The sequence below is a fragment of the Rattus norvegicus genome, chromosome 12, assembly GCF_036323735.1.
Source record: "Rattus norvegicus strain BN/NHsdMcwi chromosome 12, GRCr8, whole genome shotgun sequence".
Taxonomy (NCBI): Eukaryota; Metazoa; Chordata; class Mammalia; order Rodentia; family Muridae; genus Rattus; species Rattus norvegicus.
The window spans coordinates 16,237,691-16,252,001 of NC_086030.1; positions in this window are offsets into that span (position 1 = coordinate 16,237,691).

Below are 14,311 nucleotides of genomic sequence, written 5' to 3' on the forward strand. Positions count from 1 at the left end.
GGAACTGGGGGGTACAAAGGCAGACTTAGAGGCATCTGTAAAGCCAGCAGCTGCTTTAGGGATAGGCCGTTCTGACAATTGGTGGTGTCCAGACAGGTCCATCATGGGCAAAACAGAAAAGAGTTTGCCCTGGAAATGATTGTCTAATCTTCCCTGATAATTTATTAAAAACACAGGCCAGTGGGTGGGAGCTTAGGCACCAGGCCAGAAGGTCCTGGGAAAGCCAGAATACTATCATTTGGGGGGATCTGTTGAGAACTGTAAAGGCCATTTTTAGCACCTTAAGAGCAGTAAGAGAAATGCCATTCATCTATGTGCTGCTGTTGTGGGTGCAGAGGAGTAAGTAAGATGACTCCAATAGAGGATCCAGAAGGTTGAAAGACAGCTCCAGGGAGAGCTCAATTCCCAGACACTGCATGGTGGCTCACAACCATCTGTAATGGGGTCCGATGCCCTCTTCCGGTTGTGTCCAAAGACAGTGACACTGTAATCACATAAAACAAGTAAATAAATCTTAAAAAAAAAAAAAAAAGATAGAGGTTGGGGATTTAGCTCAGTGGTAGAGCGCTTGCCTAGCAAGGGCAAGGCCCTGGGTTCAGTCCTCAGCTCCGGGGGAATAAAAAAAAAGATAGTTCCAGTAGGAAGGCTTTTGGTGGGGAAAACCAGCGCCCAGAGCTCTAGAGCTACCTGCAAAGGCGGGCCTGTTGAAGACCATCCTTGACTATTTGAAGGGCTTCTCTAGCCTCTGCGGCGACTGTGATAACATCTTTTGCCTTTTTAGGTCCCATTAGTAGCTGAAAAGAGGGGCTAATTGGAGTGGAAACTTAAGGGTTCTTTGGAAAGGCAGTTGTGTCAGGTGACGTTTGCTGGGGCAAGCGGGTGAAGGAAGATTGCACCGAAGCAGGCACAGGTGAAAGGATGTCCGGCTAAAGCAAGCACTTGAAAGGACACGTGATGAAGGATTCTTCTTCGCTAACGACGCACGTGTATTAGTCTGCCTTACACCTCGTAGTTGAGTTCCTTTTGTTGGGACTCCGTAGAGAGACATGCACTAAAACACTTCTGGTGGTGTGCTGCAGCTTCTGTGGCCTCAGGTTGATTGGCCGAGCGATGTCAGCTGAGACCGACTCACAGGCCAAGGCAAGACCGGTGGAGGACACGCGGTGTTCGAAGGGAGTATAACTAGGACTCAGCAGACTCTGAGAGAGGCTTGCCTATAGAGCTTCTTGGTCTCTGCAAAGCTTCTTGGTCTCTCATCTTTGCTGATCTTTGACTCGCTGAGAGAAGCACAGCTAAGAACTCCGGGCATCCCTGCTGGTCCGAATCCCTCCTGTTGACTTGTGCCAATTGGGCTGAAGCCTGGCTGTTTCTTCTGGGTGGCGCCACCGGGTTTCTTCTGGGTGGCGCCACCGCTGCTGGTTCGTGTTTGCTCTCCTGATACTACTGAACTGGGCTGCTGGTATCCTGACAATTGCAGATTGAAATCGTCCCAAGGAACTACTTCTGAACAGTGTAGAGCAGAGCCTCGCGGCTTCTTCTGCATCGACCTGCCGGTGCTGATTCGTGAATGGTGTTTGCACGTGGATCCAGCAGCTGCCGCTGATTCCTGTGAACCGAACTGCTGGATACCCTGACAACGCAGATTGGATTCGCTCCAAAGAACTATTTCTAAACCACCTCTGGTGGGTGATAGGCTAGAAAGGAGGTTAAAGCACTAAAATGCCTCATTAAAAGTAGGTTTTGGAAAGTCAAAGCTACAGTTAGTTTTCTTTGGAGCTGCTCCGGGTTAACGGGGCCAATAAGAATTATGTCTTTGTAATGGACGATAATGCAATCGTGTGTTACAGATCGTAAGGCCTCCCACGCATACACCCGACAGATAGCGAGGCTGTTTTTCATCCCCTGAGGCAGCACCTCCCATTGGTAGAGCTGATGGGTGTCTGATGATTAATTGCTGGCCCCGAGAATGCAATCATTGCTTACCCTTTATAGAGGGGCGTGGAGACGAAGCAGTCTTTTAGTAACTATAGCTACTATTATGTAACTGGTCATCGGTATAGCTAGCCATGCAGGGGGGGCTTGGTTGAGTGGCTCCCATAGACTGCATGGTTGCATTAATCGTACTTAAATCATGTAAAAAAAAATCTAAATTTCCCCAATTTTTTTTTTCTTGATAACAAATATCTGTGAGTTCCAAGGGCTCGGGCAGGGCAGACTGCTAGGAAACAGTCAAGCCACCAAAACCTTTTACTTGAAGCCCAGGGAGGAGCTTTTCCAAGAAGTCAGTACTTCCTCCTTTTGGAGGTAAATTCACCACGCTCTTGTGTCTATGATACCTTCAAATACCGACTTCCAATTTCTGCCTCATCCAGGCCTGATTTCTCCATGGAGGAATGGTGCACACGATAGGGCTCACCTTCTGATTCTCCATCACTTCCATTTTCAAACTCACCCAACGGAGGGTGAAGCCCCTTGGCTGCGCCTTCCTTACAAGGCAGCAAAGGTGCCATCGACGGCTGCATCTTTTTTTACAGATACAGCAGGAGACTTTCCCATCTCTCCTGAGTTATCTCCCTCCCCTTCTGCCAACTCGGTCTCTGCCGCCATTATCTGGGTGGCAGTCAGGACGGGTCGCAGTGCAGTGCCTCGAGAAGGCAGCTCAGGAGAGATGCAGCGATGGGGTGGAAGAAAGGGGACAGGGACGCTGCGATGTCCAAGCCACCCTTTCCCGTGTGCTTTTATCCCACACCTGCCCTAAGAGCAGCCAAGGACAAAGGTCCAAGACTTTGTCATAAAACGTGTTTAATTGGAGCTGGGGATTTAGCTCAGTGGTAGAGCGCTTGCCTAGGAAGCGCAAGGCCCTGGGTTCGGTCCCCAGCTCTGAAAAAAAACAAAAAACAAAAACGTGTTTAATTGCCTGTCAGAAAATCTAAGCCGCCTACTGTCCAAGATCCCTTAACACTTTCAGCTGATTACCTCTACACCGAGAGTTAGGGTTGTCCCTAATGCTTGGAGAGGTCTATTTACCCGACTCTGACACATGGGGTGGGGTGGGGTGGCTGTTCAGGCACCAGCTAAGGGAACAGGGACCAGGAAAAGTGGAGACAGAGATCATGACACCCAGGAGTCAGACTCCAGAGACCAGCATCAGACTGCAGTTCTAACTTTATTGTTTCTCACGTGAGCTTGTATATTGTAACTTTAATTTTTTCAAACCTTATTTTTAATGATGGCTCTTCTGTTTTTTCTTTTTTTTCTCCATCTTTATTAAATTGGGTATTTCTTATTTACATTTTACATTTTTTTCCTTTTTTTTTTTTTTTTTTTTTTTTGGAGCTGAGGACCGAACCCAGGGCCTTGTACTTGCTAGGCAAGCGCTCTACCACTGAGCTAAATCCCCAACCCTCTTATTTACATTTCAATTGTTATTCCCTTTCCCGGTTTCCAGGCCAACATCCCTCTAACCCCTCCCCATCCCCTTCTATATGGGTGTTCCCCTCCCCATGGCTCTTCAGTTTTAACCTCCCTTGTAGCCTACCACCCACCAGAGGTAGTGGGAAAGAAAGATAGGATACGGGGCCTGGGGGAAGTGGGCCTGTTCAGAAAGTTTCTTTGAAGCAACTCCCATCTGTGTTGTTCAGTTCACAGGTCAGCAGCCAGCAGCAGCTCGGTCCACTCACAAACACTTCACAGATACACCAGCAGTCCAGTTCATGAGAGTCGGGCTAGCAACAGCAGTGACATAACCTAACAAAGACATCCAGGCCTCAGCCTCAGCACAAGTCAGCAGGAGGAACCAGCAGGTCCACCAGGAGGTGTTCTAGGCTGTGCCTCTCTCACAGGGAAGCGAAGATCAGTGAGGACTCGAGACCCACAAGCATTACATAGCAAGCTGTACCAGCAAGCCAAGCTCACTCCATGGAGTCCTAGTCATACACTCCAAGTATCACGTGTCCTCCCCGAGTCTTGCCTCAGCACATACATCCAAACATCCAATCAGCCGGAGTCCTTGGGGGTCCCACCAAATGCAGCTCAACTGTGCAATGTAAGGCAGGCCAATACAATTCTTTGTTGTTAGCAAAGAATCCTTCGTCAACGTCCTCTCTCCTGTGTCTGCTTCAGTGAAACATCCCTTCATGTGTCTGCCTTAGTCCTTCACCTGTGTCCACTTCAGCTAAATGTTTCTTCACGTGTTTGTCCCGGCAAAACACCATCCAACCGACTTTCCAAAGAACCCTTAAAGCTTCCACTTCACCCGACGTCCCATCCAGTCTGGCTCTCTGAGCAAGGCATCAGTTGCCCAATGGCAAGCATCTTCATGTGGGGCAGCTCTGAACGAGTCATCGGCGTACTGCGGGCCGAGAGTGTTATTTGGGGGGTGGGCCTGCTTCGACTCACCCAGGTCTTCATGCAATGCCTCATTAAAAATGATCGGCAAGTTACTGGATCTTTGTGCCAGCTTGGTCCCTGTTAGCTGCCCACTGAATCCTCTCTCTGGATTGCTCCATTCAAGAGTCAACAAAGGTTGACCAGCTGGGGCGGCAAACTAAGGAAGGGTATCCTTAAGGTCCAGTATGGTGTAGAGGGCTCATCTGGGAGGCAGACTGATCAGCAGGGTGTAAAGGTTGGGAACCGTAGGGTGAATCCTTCTACCCTTTGGTCGACCCTTTTGTTGACTTCCCTCAACCCTTATACGGGCCGTTAGCCATTGCGCTGGGGTTTTCTTACTGGCAGAAGGGGCATGTTCCAGGTGACCGGCAAGGTACCAGTGTCCACTGCTCGCCGAGTCAAGCTATGTGTGGCACTTTTCCCTGTCTTGCTTCCCTAGGCATGGGATGTTGACGGATTTAGCTATATCAGAATCGGGGCACAGTGTTCGGCCAGCCCCATGGGATTTTTTTTTTCCCCAGCCCATACCCCTGGGTTTTCCCCAATGTCCTCTCTAAGTATGGGTCCTTATTATTGTCTACAGGAGACATGATATAGAGCTTCTGTTCTTCTAATGCCACAGTCAGTCTAGGTATAGGCCCATTCTTAGTTAGGACCTGTACTCCCTCAGGGCCAAGTGGGTCTGTGCCCCCATTTTGATTAGGAGGTCTCAGTGTAGGCATGGATATGGGCACCCTGGGATGACCATGAATGTTCTCTTTTTCTTTTCTTTTTTTTTTTTTTTTTTTTTTCTTTTTTCGTAGCTGGGGACCGAACCCAGGGCCTTGCACTTGCTAGGCAAGCGCTCTAACACTGAGCTAATTCCCCAACCCCGACCATGAATGTTCTTATCCCATTCCTACATCCACTTTCCTTCTGGCAGTCCATGGATATCGATTCCAGTAGCCTCTTGGATCCATATTTTATTTTATTGGATAGGGGTACCACGGGTGGTTTCAAGATTGAACTTTGTGCCTGATATCTACCAGGAAACCTGATGGCTTCTTCTCCCGACCTTTAGGGTTACCTGGGCCTCCTGGTGGGAGCGTGAGCTCTGACACCCTCAGTCACTCAGTTCTTCTATTTCCAACACCTTTGATTCCCTTTCATGTCGCTTGAGGCATTCATTCTTCCAGTGGCCTGTTTCTCTACAGTATGCACATTGAATCTTTGTGAGATGGTGCCTCCCCTCCTGATGAGGAGCACCCTTTCTTTTTGGGAAGGGCCTGCTTCCCCACTCCTCCCTATGCTATATTCTTCAACTCTTGGCTATCAGCTCTCTCCCTTCCAGCAGGGGCCGGAAGCACCTTGGCGAGTCCGCTAGTCTGCCGATCCTCCAGAACCTCCCTGTGAAGTAGAAACTTCTGGTTTCTTTGGAAAGTCAGTTGTGTCAGATGGTGTTTTGCCGGGGGAGAGGGGGAACAAACAAGTGAAGAAGTGTTTTCCTGAAGTGGACATGGGTTTAAAAAAAAGCATGTTTCACCAAGGTGGACTCCTGAAGGAATGTTTTGCTGAAGCAGACACGGGTGAAAGCAAACACGTGAAAAGATGCATGATAAAGGACTCTTCACCAATGACACACATGTATTGGCTCACTGTACATGCGTTGTTGAGCTCCATTGGTCGGGACTCCTTAGAGAGAAACGCACCGGAAAACTCTAAAGGTTCCTGTGGCTTCTTGCTACTTCTGTGGACTCGAGCCGATTGGCAGAGTGATGTCAGCTGATACAGACTCAGGTGCTGAGGCAAGACGATGGTGAGGCGAGACCCATGGAGGTCACGTGATGTTTGGAGGGCTGTAGGTAGGACTCAATGGACAGTGATGGCGTGTTTGCAGATCTAGCTTTGCAATGCTTCTCGGTCTCCCGTCCTTGCTGATCTTTCGCTTCCTTGAGAGAGGCACAGCCAAGAATTTCTCCTGGCGTCCCTGGTGGGCCTGGTTCCTCCGGCTGACTCTTGCGGATTCAGCTGAGGCTTGGCTGTCTCTGCTAGGTCATGCCACCGTTACTGATTTGTGTATGCTCACCCGACGCTACTGAACTGGACTGTATGCTCTCCCGATGCTGCTGAACTGGGCTGCTGGTCTACCTGTGAAGTGTTTGCAAATGGATCGAGCTGTCTGTGAACTGAACTGCTGATTGCCTGACGATGCAGATGAGACTTGCTCCAAAGAACCATTTCTAAACAGGCCCACTGCCCCCGTATCCCCATAAACCTTTCTTTTCCATTACCTCTGGTGGGTGCTGGGCTAGAAGGGAGGTTAATGCGTTTAAGACCCATTAATAAAAGCAGGGTTAAGAAAAACTAAAGTCTACATTGCTGTTGTTAAAAGACTTTTTTGGCTCCAGCCAGGGGCTCAGTCACGTGCTTTCCTCTGACTCCTTTCAGCCTCGGAGTAGTCAGTGGGTGTCTGGCACCGCCTGGCTGATGAATGCCAAGCTGGTTGCAGATTGATTTTCCCTCACCTCTGGGGAGGTCACAGGGGTCGGCTTCTGATCAGCTTGTGCCAGGTGGTCAGTGTCACGAACTATGTCACGAACATTTTTTTTTCCGGAGCTGAGGACCGAACCCAGGGCCTTGCGCTTGCTAGGCAAGCGCTCTACCACTGAGCTAAATCCCCAACCAAATGTCACAAACATTTAACCACGGGATGAGGTAGGGCCGCCCAGCACAGAGGCCCATCCTGAGATCTCTTTCCCACTCTTGTGTTCCTCTCCAGGCTGCTCTGGAGCTGGTGACTTCCGACCTAGTTTCTGGGACTGGTGGCTCCCTTTTTGAAATGAGGCCTGAGGGTGTTGCAATAAACTCTCCAACCCGAATATGCCCACGCAAAGAAAACGCAACTCCATTAATGTGAGTACAAGCTCCCGCCTAGATTGGACAGTAGTATTCCCCAGCTCTGAAATCCCTCATAACTTGTGGTTTTTCTATGCCACGTCTTCAGCTCCTTCCTCCTCCCCTCCTCCAACTTCCCTTCCCCTGCCCAAATCACACCCCCTCGCCTTTATTTTACAAATTAAATGAGAGAAGGTTCTGATAAGATCTGCAGGAGTCCTGAGTTGTGGCTAGGCAGCCATCCTCAGGGCAGCAGAATTAGCATCAAAATACAGATAACTCCAGAGCAAACCACAACCGCCTGGTCCTAAAATGGAGACAAATGGGGTTCATGTGGTCCTTCTCCCTCCACCAGGTTTAACTCCACAACCCCCACATGTGTGCAGATGCCTTCGAAAGCCAGGAGAGGGGAGGACATTCACTCCTCCACGGCTGGATTCAGATGGTTGTGAGCCACCCGATGAGGGTGCAGGGACCAGACCTGGGGTCTCTGCAGGAGTGCTTTTAACAACTGAGCCATCTCTTCCTCCTCTGTTGTCTTCTTCAGCCCTGTACCTAGAGGAGTACTTTGTAGCCACTTCCCAACTGTCTAAGGAATGAGTAACATTAGTAAGCAAATGTCAGGGGTATGCAGAAGTAGGTCAGGTGCAGTGGTGCACACCTTTAACCTGGGGTACAGCTGCTGGAGGATCTCTTGTGAGTTACAGTTATGTCTGGTTTTACATAGTGAGTCCCACGCCATCTTCATAATGAGATCCCATTTTCAAAGAAAAAGTTAGGGATGGGAGTAATGTCCAGAGGTTAAGAGCACCGGCTGTTCTTCCAGAAGACCCAGGTTCGATTCCCCACACCTAAATGGTGGCTTACACTATCTGTGACTCAGTCTCGGGGGATTCAACACCCTCCTCTGGCCTCCATGGGCACCAGGCACACATGCACCCACATGGTGTGTACACACACACACACACACACACACACACACACACTCAAATGCACACAGGCAAAACACTCATAAAATGAGTAAATCTAAATTTTAAAAATAAGGTAAATGGATTGCTATTTTAATACCTATTATTATTTTTTTTAGTTGTCAACTTGACAAAGTCTAGAACCACATGGTGTTGTGCAAAGTGTCTCAAAGAGAAGTCTAGACATGGCCTGTGGCCCTGTCTGTGGATGATTACTTTGATTGTACTATTTGACACGGGAAGAACTGCCCAATTGTGGGCAGTTCCATTCCCTATGCAGAGGTTGCTTCTTGATGGTGGATACAATGTGTCTCCAGCTTCTGCTGCTGTGACTTCCTTTCAGTGATCTTGCGTAGAACTGTGAGCTAAAATAACATCAATGATTTCTCTCTTAAATTACTTTTACTGGGGTATTTAATCACCATAGGGAAGAAACTAAAACACGCATTAGTGGACCTTTAAGAAAAACAACCAGAAAATGAAGTTGTCCTAGGCCTACTCCTCAAGTCCTCTTCTCCCTGCCTGAGCCATGCCCCTGTTCACACTTCACCAGGGAATTCTGGATGTTGTTTTGAGACATGGTCTTACTCAAGATCCTCCTGCCTCAGCTTTCTGGGACCCGGCTATCTGTGTCACCATACCCAGACACTGACTTTTGTTTGTTTGTTTTGTAACAGAGTTTCTCTGGCTGAGGGTGTTTCTGGGATTAAAGGCATGCACCACCAACAGCTTGGCTTTTCTTTTTAAATGATAATAGAAACATTTTATACACAGAGAAAGGTGCTTGGCACTTGAGGACCTGTGATACATACAGCTGCTTGTTCCATAATGGACTTTGGGAAAAGGTGAGCTCTTTGGTACAGTTCCCTGTTTCTCCCTTTAGGTTTGCATCTGGTCTCCATACTTATCTGTAAATTTACAGGAAGTTTTCCTCAGAGTCCTTGGCAACTCATCACACCGTCCTGTTATCTTGGAGAAACTGGTATGTGTGTGTGTGTGCACATGCTTACTCCCCGAGTGTGCATACATTCATGCAGATGCACTTGGCTGTGTGTGCAGATGGAAGGCACAGGTTGTGTGTGTACATGGAAAGCATGGTTGACATTAGGTGTCTTCCCTTTTCTCTCTCCACCTCACTTCTGAGACAAGGTCTCACTGAAATGGGAGCTCCCTGTTTTGCCTACATGGGCTGGACTGTGAGTCCCTGAGTCCATCTGTCTCCGCCCCAATGATGCTGGGGTTATAGGAACACACCACCACGCCAGATCTTTATGTGGGTTCTGGGGTTCCAAACTCAGATCCCCGTGGCCTGTACGACAAGCATTCAAGCACTGAGACAAATTACTAACCAGAAAGGGACATTTAATCTGCCGTCCCCTCAAATTGATCGATTCCCTTTCTCCATTTCTCTACTTGAGGCTTAAATTTCTTTGATTCAAATAAAATCGTATCTGTATTGTGGATAAAATTAGTATCTTTCTTGGGGACCATGAGTTACTCCACAAACCACACAAATACCGATCTCAGTCAGACACAGATGATTGAACGCACACCCTAATGATGATCCATCAGGATCATAGCTGAGGCTATGGTGGCAAACATTTCTCAGGGCCGGCTTATACAGGAAAAAAACATAAAAGCCACAGTGAGATCTATTTATTTATTATATACACAGTGTTCTGCATATATATCTGCGTGTCAGAAGAGGCCACCAGATCCCATTACAGATGGTCGTGAGCCACCATGTGGCTGTTGAGCATTGAACTCAGGACCTCTGGAAGAGCAATCAGTGCTCTCAACCACCGAGCCATCTCTCCAGCCTGAGTGGCATTTCTTAAGAGTAACACACCTCAGGGGGTTGGGGATTTAGCTCAGTGGTAGAGCGCTTGCCTAGGAAGCGCAAGGCCCTGGGTTCGGTCCCCAGCTCCGAAAAAAAGAACCAAAAAAAAAAAAAAAAAAAAAGAGTAACACACCTCAGAACACACAGAACACAACAGGGTACATGGTCAGCCTGACCCTGCTCTCAGTCCAGTTATTTTTCTGTGTCAGTGACCGGCAGGCAGATTACAGCAAGGTGTCAGATCTTAACGGTCTCTGCATGTAATTTTTGTTACTATGTACACTATGTCGGATCAGTGTGGTTTCTTTTTTTTTTCTTTCTTTTCTTTTTTTCAGAGCTGGGGACCGAACCCAGGGCCTTGCGCTTGCTAGGCAAGCGCTCTACAACTGAGCTAAATCCCCAACCCCGGATCAGTGTGTTTTAAAGGATCAATGCTGTTATGCCGCAGTTTGCTTTTCTTCTCCTCCACTTGCTGGCCACGCCTCTATCCCTTTCTCTTCTACTTCTAATACGAGAGCTAGACCTCAGGACCTCGCACATGCTGGGCAAGTGGTCCACCATTGAGCTACCTTGCTAGCCAGTGTGTGTGCAATCTAGAGGTCAACTTTCGATCTCCGTCACCCCTCATTACTTAATTTATTATTATTCATTCTTTTCAAGACAGGGTTTCTCTGTGTAGCCCTGGAATTCACTCTGTAGACCAGGCCGGCCTCCAATTCAAGAGTGCCTGTGCCCCCTGAGTGCTGGGGCTAAAGGCATGAGCCACCATACCCAACCACTTTAATCTTAAAAATTATTTTATTTCCTTTATGTATACAGGTTTTTTGACTGTATCCTACACATGGGCATTGTGCCCTTGGAGGCCAGAAGAAAGTACTGGGTCTCTTAGGACTGGAGTTAGTGATGGTTGGGAGCTGCCATGTGGGTGCTAGGAATTGAAGCTGGGCCCTCTGGAAGAGAGGCCAGTACTCTTAACCACTGAGCCATCTCTCCAGCACTCCCTCCTACCTTGGTTTTTGAGACATGCTCTCTCTGTTGGCTATTCCTGGTTGTCAAATTAACCACTACTGGAATGAACCACAAGCCAGAAATGGAGGGCACCTTGTGAGTCAGGTCTTGGGGCTGGAAGACAGAGGCTTTTGACTGGATCTTGACATGGGGTGGCACACACTTTTGATCCAGAAGCATAGTGGCCATGAAAAGTTTAGGTTCAGGCAAGGTAGTACAAACTTTTAATCCCAGGAGATAGAGGCAAGCAGGTGTCTGAGTTCAAGGCCAGCCTGGGAAACAGCACAGTCCAGAGCCAGGCAGGTGGTACACACCTTTAATCTGGGCTGTGCTTTCTGCTGGAGGCCTGCGTGAGGACAAGGGAAGAAGAATCCTTCCCCTGCCCGCACTTACATGCCAGCACATCTGTTGGAACCTACTTCATCAGGATTCCAGCTTATACAGAGGACAAGCAGAAACACCTACCCTTGGGGGGACTGAGCAACTGCTAGATCCTTAGGCTTCCCATCCATAGCTGCCCACTGTTGGGTTAGTTGGAGTGTAGACTGTAAGTTCCCTTAACATATAGAGACGTTCCGTAAGTTCTGTGACTCTAGAGGACCCTAATTGTCTCTCGCTGACTTTGAACTCGATGTTCAGCTGGTCTGGCTTGTGAGCAGGCTTCCAAGTGAATCCTCTCAGTGCTAGAGTCGCAGGTACACATCCAACTTTTTTTTTCTTTTTTTAGGAGCTGGGGACTGAACCCAGGGGCTTGCGCTTGCTAGGCAAGCGCTCTACCGCTGAGCTAAATCCCCAACCCCACACATCCAACTTTTAGGTGGGAACGAGGGATTCAAATGCAGGTTCTTAACCAGTGTGGTGGCACAGGTCTTTAATCCCAGCACTCGGGGTGCAGAGGCAGTGGGATCTCTGAGTTCAAGGCCAGCCTGGTCTACAGAGTGAGTTCCAGAACAGCCAGGGCTACGCAGAGAAACCCTGTCTTGAAAGAACAAAACAAAAAGACAAAAACAAAATTCAGGTCCTCGCTCCTCCCATTTCCCCAATCCCGCACTTTAGAGACAGGATCTCAGGAGGTTTCCAAGGCCACTTTGAATTTAGGATCCTCCTGCCTCAGCCCCGCCACAGTAACTCTGTTAACAGTCTTATTCCACATGCCCAGGGATAAGAAATCGGAATTATAAACCAGGACTTTAATCCCAGCACTCTGGAGACAGAGACAGGCAGATTCTATGAATTCTAGACCAGTTTGGTCTACACAGGGAGTTCCAGGCCATCTACAGATAAAAATCCTGTTTCAAAACCAAAGAAAAAGAGGGATTATATAGGAGAGAGAAAAAAATCCACACTAACCTTTATAGGGACGGCAAAGGGGGATTCAGGCTACACGGGAATTCCAAAATTGACCACTAGAGGGCGGAAAAACCAAACCGAACCCCATGTGGCGTTCCTTAATTATTTATCAAACCTGAGAGACAGTTGTGAAGGTCCAGAAAAGTCAATTTCTACACATTTACTCCTTTTCAACATTTTACTTGGGGAGATGGAGAGATGGCTCAGCAATTAAGAGTGCTACAGATCTTGAAGAGGACCTGAGTTCAATTCCCAACACCCAGAACAGTCAACTCACAAACCCTTGTGTAACTCTGGCTCCAAAAGGCTTTGATGCCTCTGGCAGAGACCCGCACATACCCACACACCTATACACACAATACAAAATATCTTATTTTAGTTCTTACTGTATGTTAGGGTGTACTTAGTGTCTGTGAGCATCCATCAGCACGTACATGGAAGTCAGAGGACAATTTACGGGGTTGGTTTTCTCCTTCCAGCCAGGTATTGAACTCAAGCCACCAGACTTAAGCAGCAAGCCCCTCTACCCACTGAGCCATATCACACATCTTCTACATATTTCTAACAAGGATTCTGAAACTTCTAGCACAACTAGCCAGTGTCCTCTGGGTCAGAGAGGCTCCTAGCAATATCAATTTCCAGCAAGCTTTCAGGGTAGCTCTCCCTAGAAAGCGAAGGGTAAAGTGTAGATCATTTCTTAAGAAGACCAATCAGGGGCTGGAGAGATGGCTTAGTGGCTAAAAGTACTGACTGCTCTTCCAGAGATCCTGAGTTCAACCACATCATGGCTCACAATCATCTCTAATGAGATCTGATGCTCTCTTCTGGCGTGTCTGAAGACAGCTACAGTGTACTTATATATAATAAATCTTCTTTTTAAAGTTTATATTTAAAAAAAAAATTACCAAGCAGAATACACCAGAAGCTTCACCAAGCTTCACCAAGAGGGGGTCTTTCAAATATTTTTGCGGGGTATGCATACACTGTGGCACATGTGTGGAAGCCAGAGGAAAATGCTTCTGTGTGTGGTAGTTTCCAGAGATTGAACGCAGGTAATCAGGCTTGGCTGCAAGCACGGGAATCCACCAAGCCCCATCTTGCTGGCCCAAGAGCTCAGTTAAACTTCTTAAACCTTGCAGTTGCAGTTTCTCTACAGAACTGAAATTCATAGTAAATCCCGTGCCTTGAGTTTTGCAAGACTCCACACCGGCCTGAGTCCAAACATTATCTTGCATCAAAAACTGTCAGAAAAAAAACCCCAAAGTTTCATATCGTGCTGGGCATGGTGGTACATCTTTGATCCTAGGACTTCAGGGGCAGACAGGTCAGTCTCTGAGTTCAAAGTCAGCCTGGTTTATGTATCGAGAGCCCATCTCAACGAAAAGGAGGCAAAGTTAACTATGAAACCACGCTGAAGCATGCCACACATGGCCACGCCCCATGAGACCGGTCTCTTCAAGATGTCATGGTAGATGGTGGGCACCACCACAGCCAATTTTATCCTACTTGGATAGCACGAGAACAGAAGGTGCTGGGAACTGAAGGCTTCAGATCCTTGTTCTATGAAGTGTGCCCAGCTCCAGCCAGTGTCCCCTTTACATGTGAAACCCCAGGATAAACAATCCAACACCCCTCTCCCCACACACAGCAAATGTGGGCAGACAGGCGTGACTTTCCACTCACCCCCCATTCAGAATCATTTGAGGAAAGCAGGTCCAAGGAATTAGATCAGATGGTAGAGGAAAGACACTCATGTGTAAGACAAAAACACAAGGTACAGGAGCAAAGTCAAATGGGCAGGGAGAGGCCAGCCTACAGCTGTACTGCCAACTTTGACAGAGACCCCATGGTAAATCAAAATCAAAACACGACCTCCTAGCTC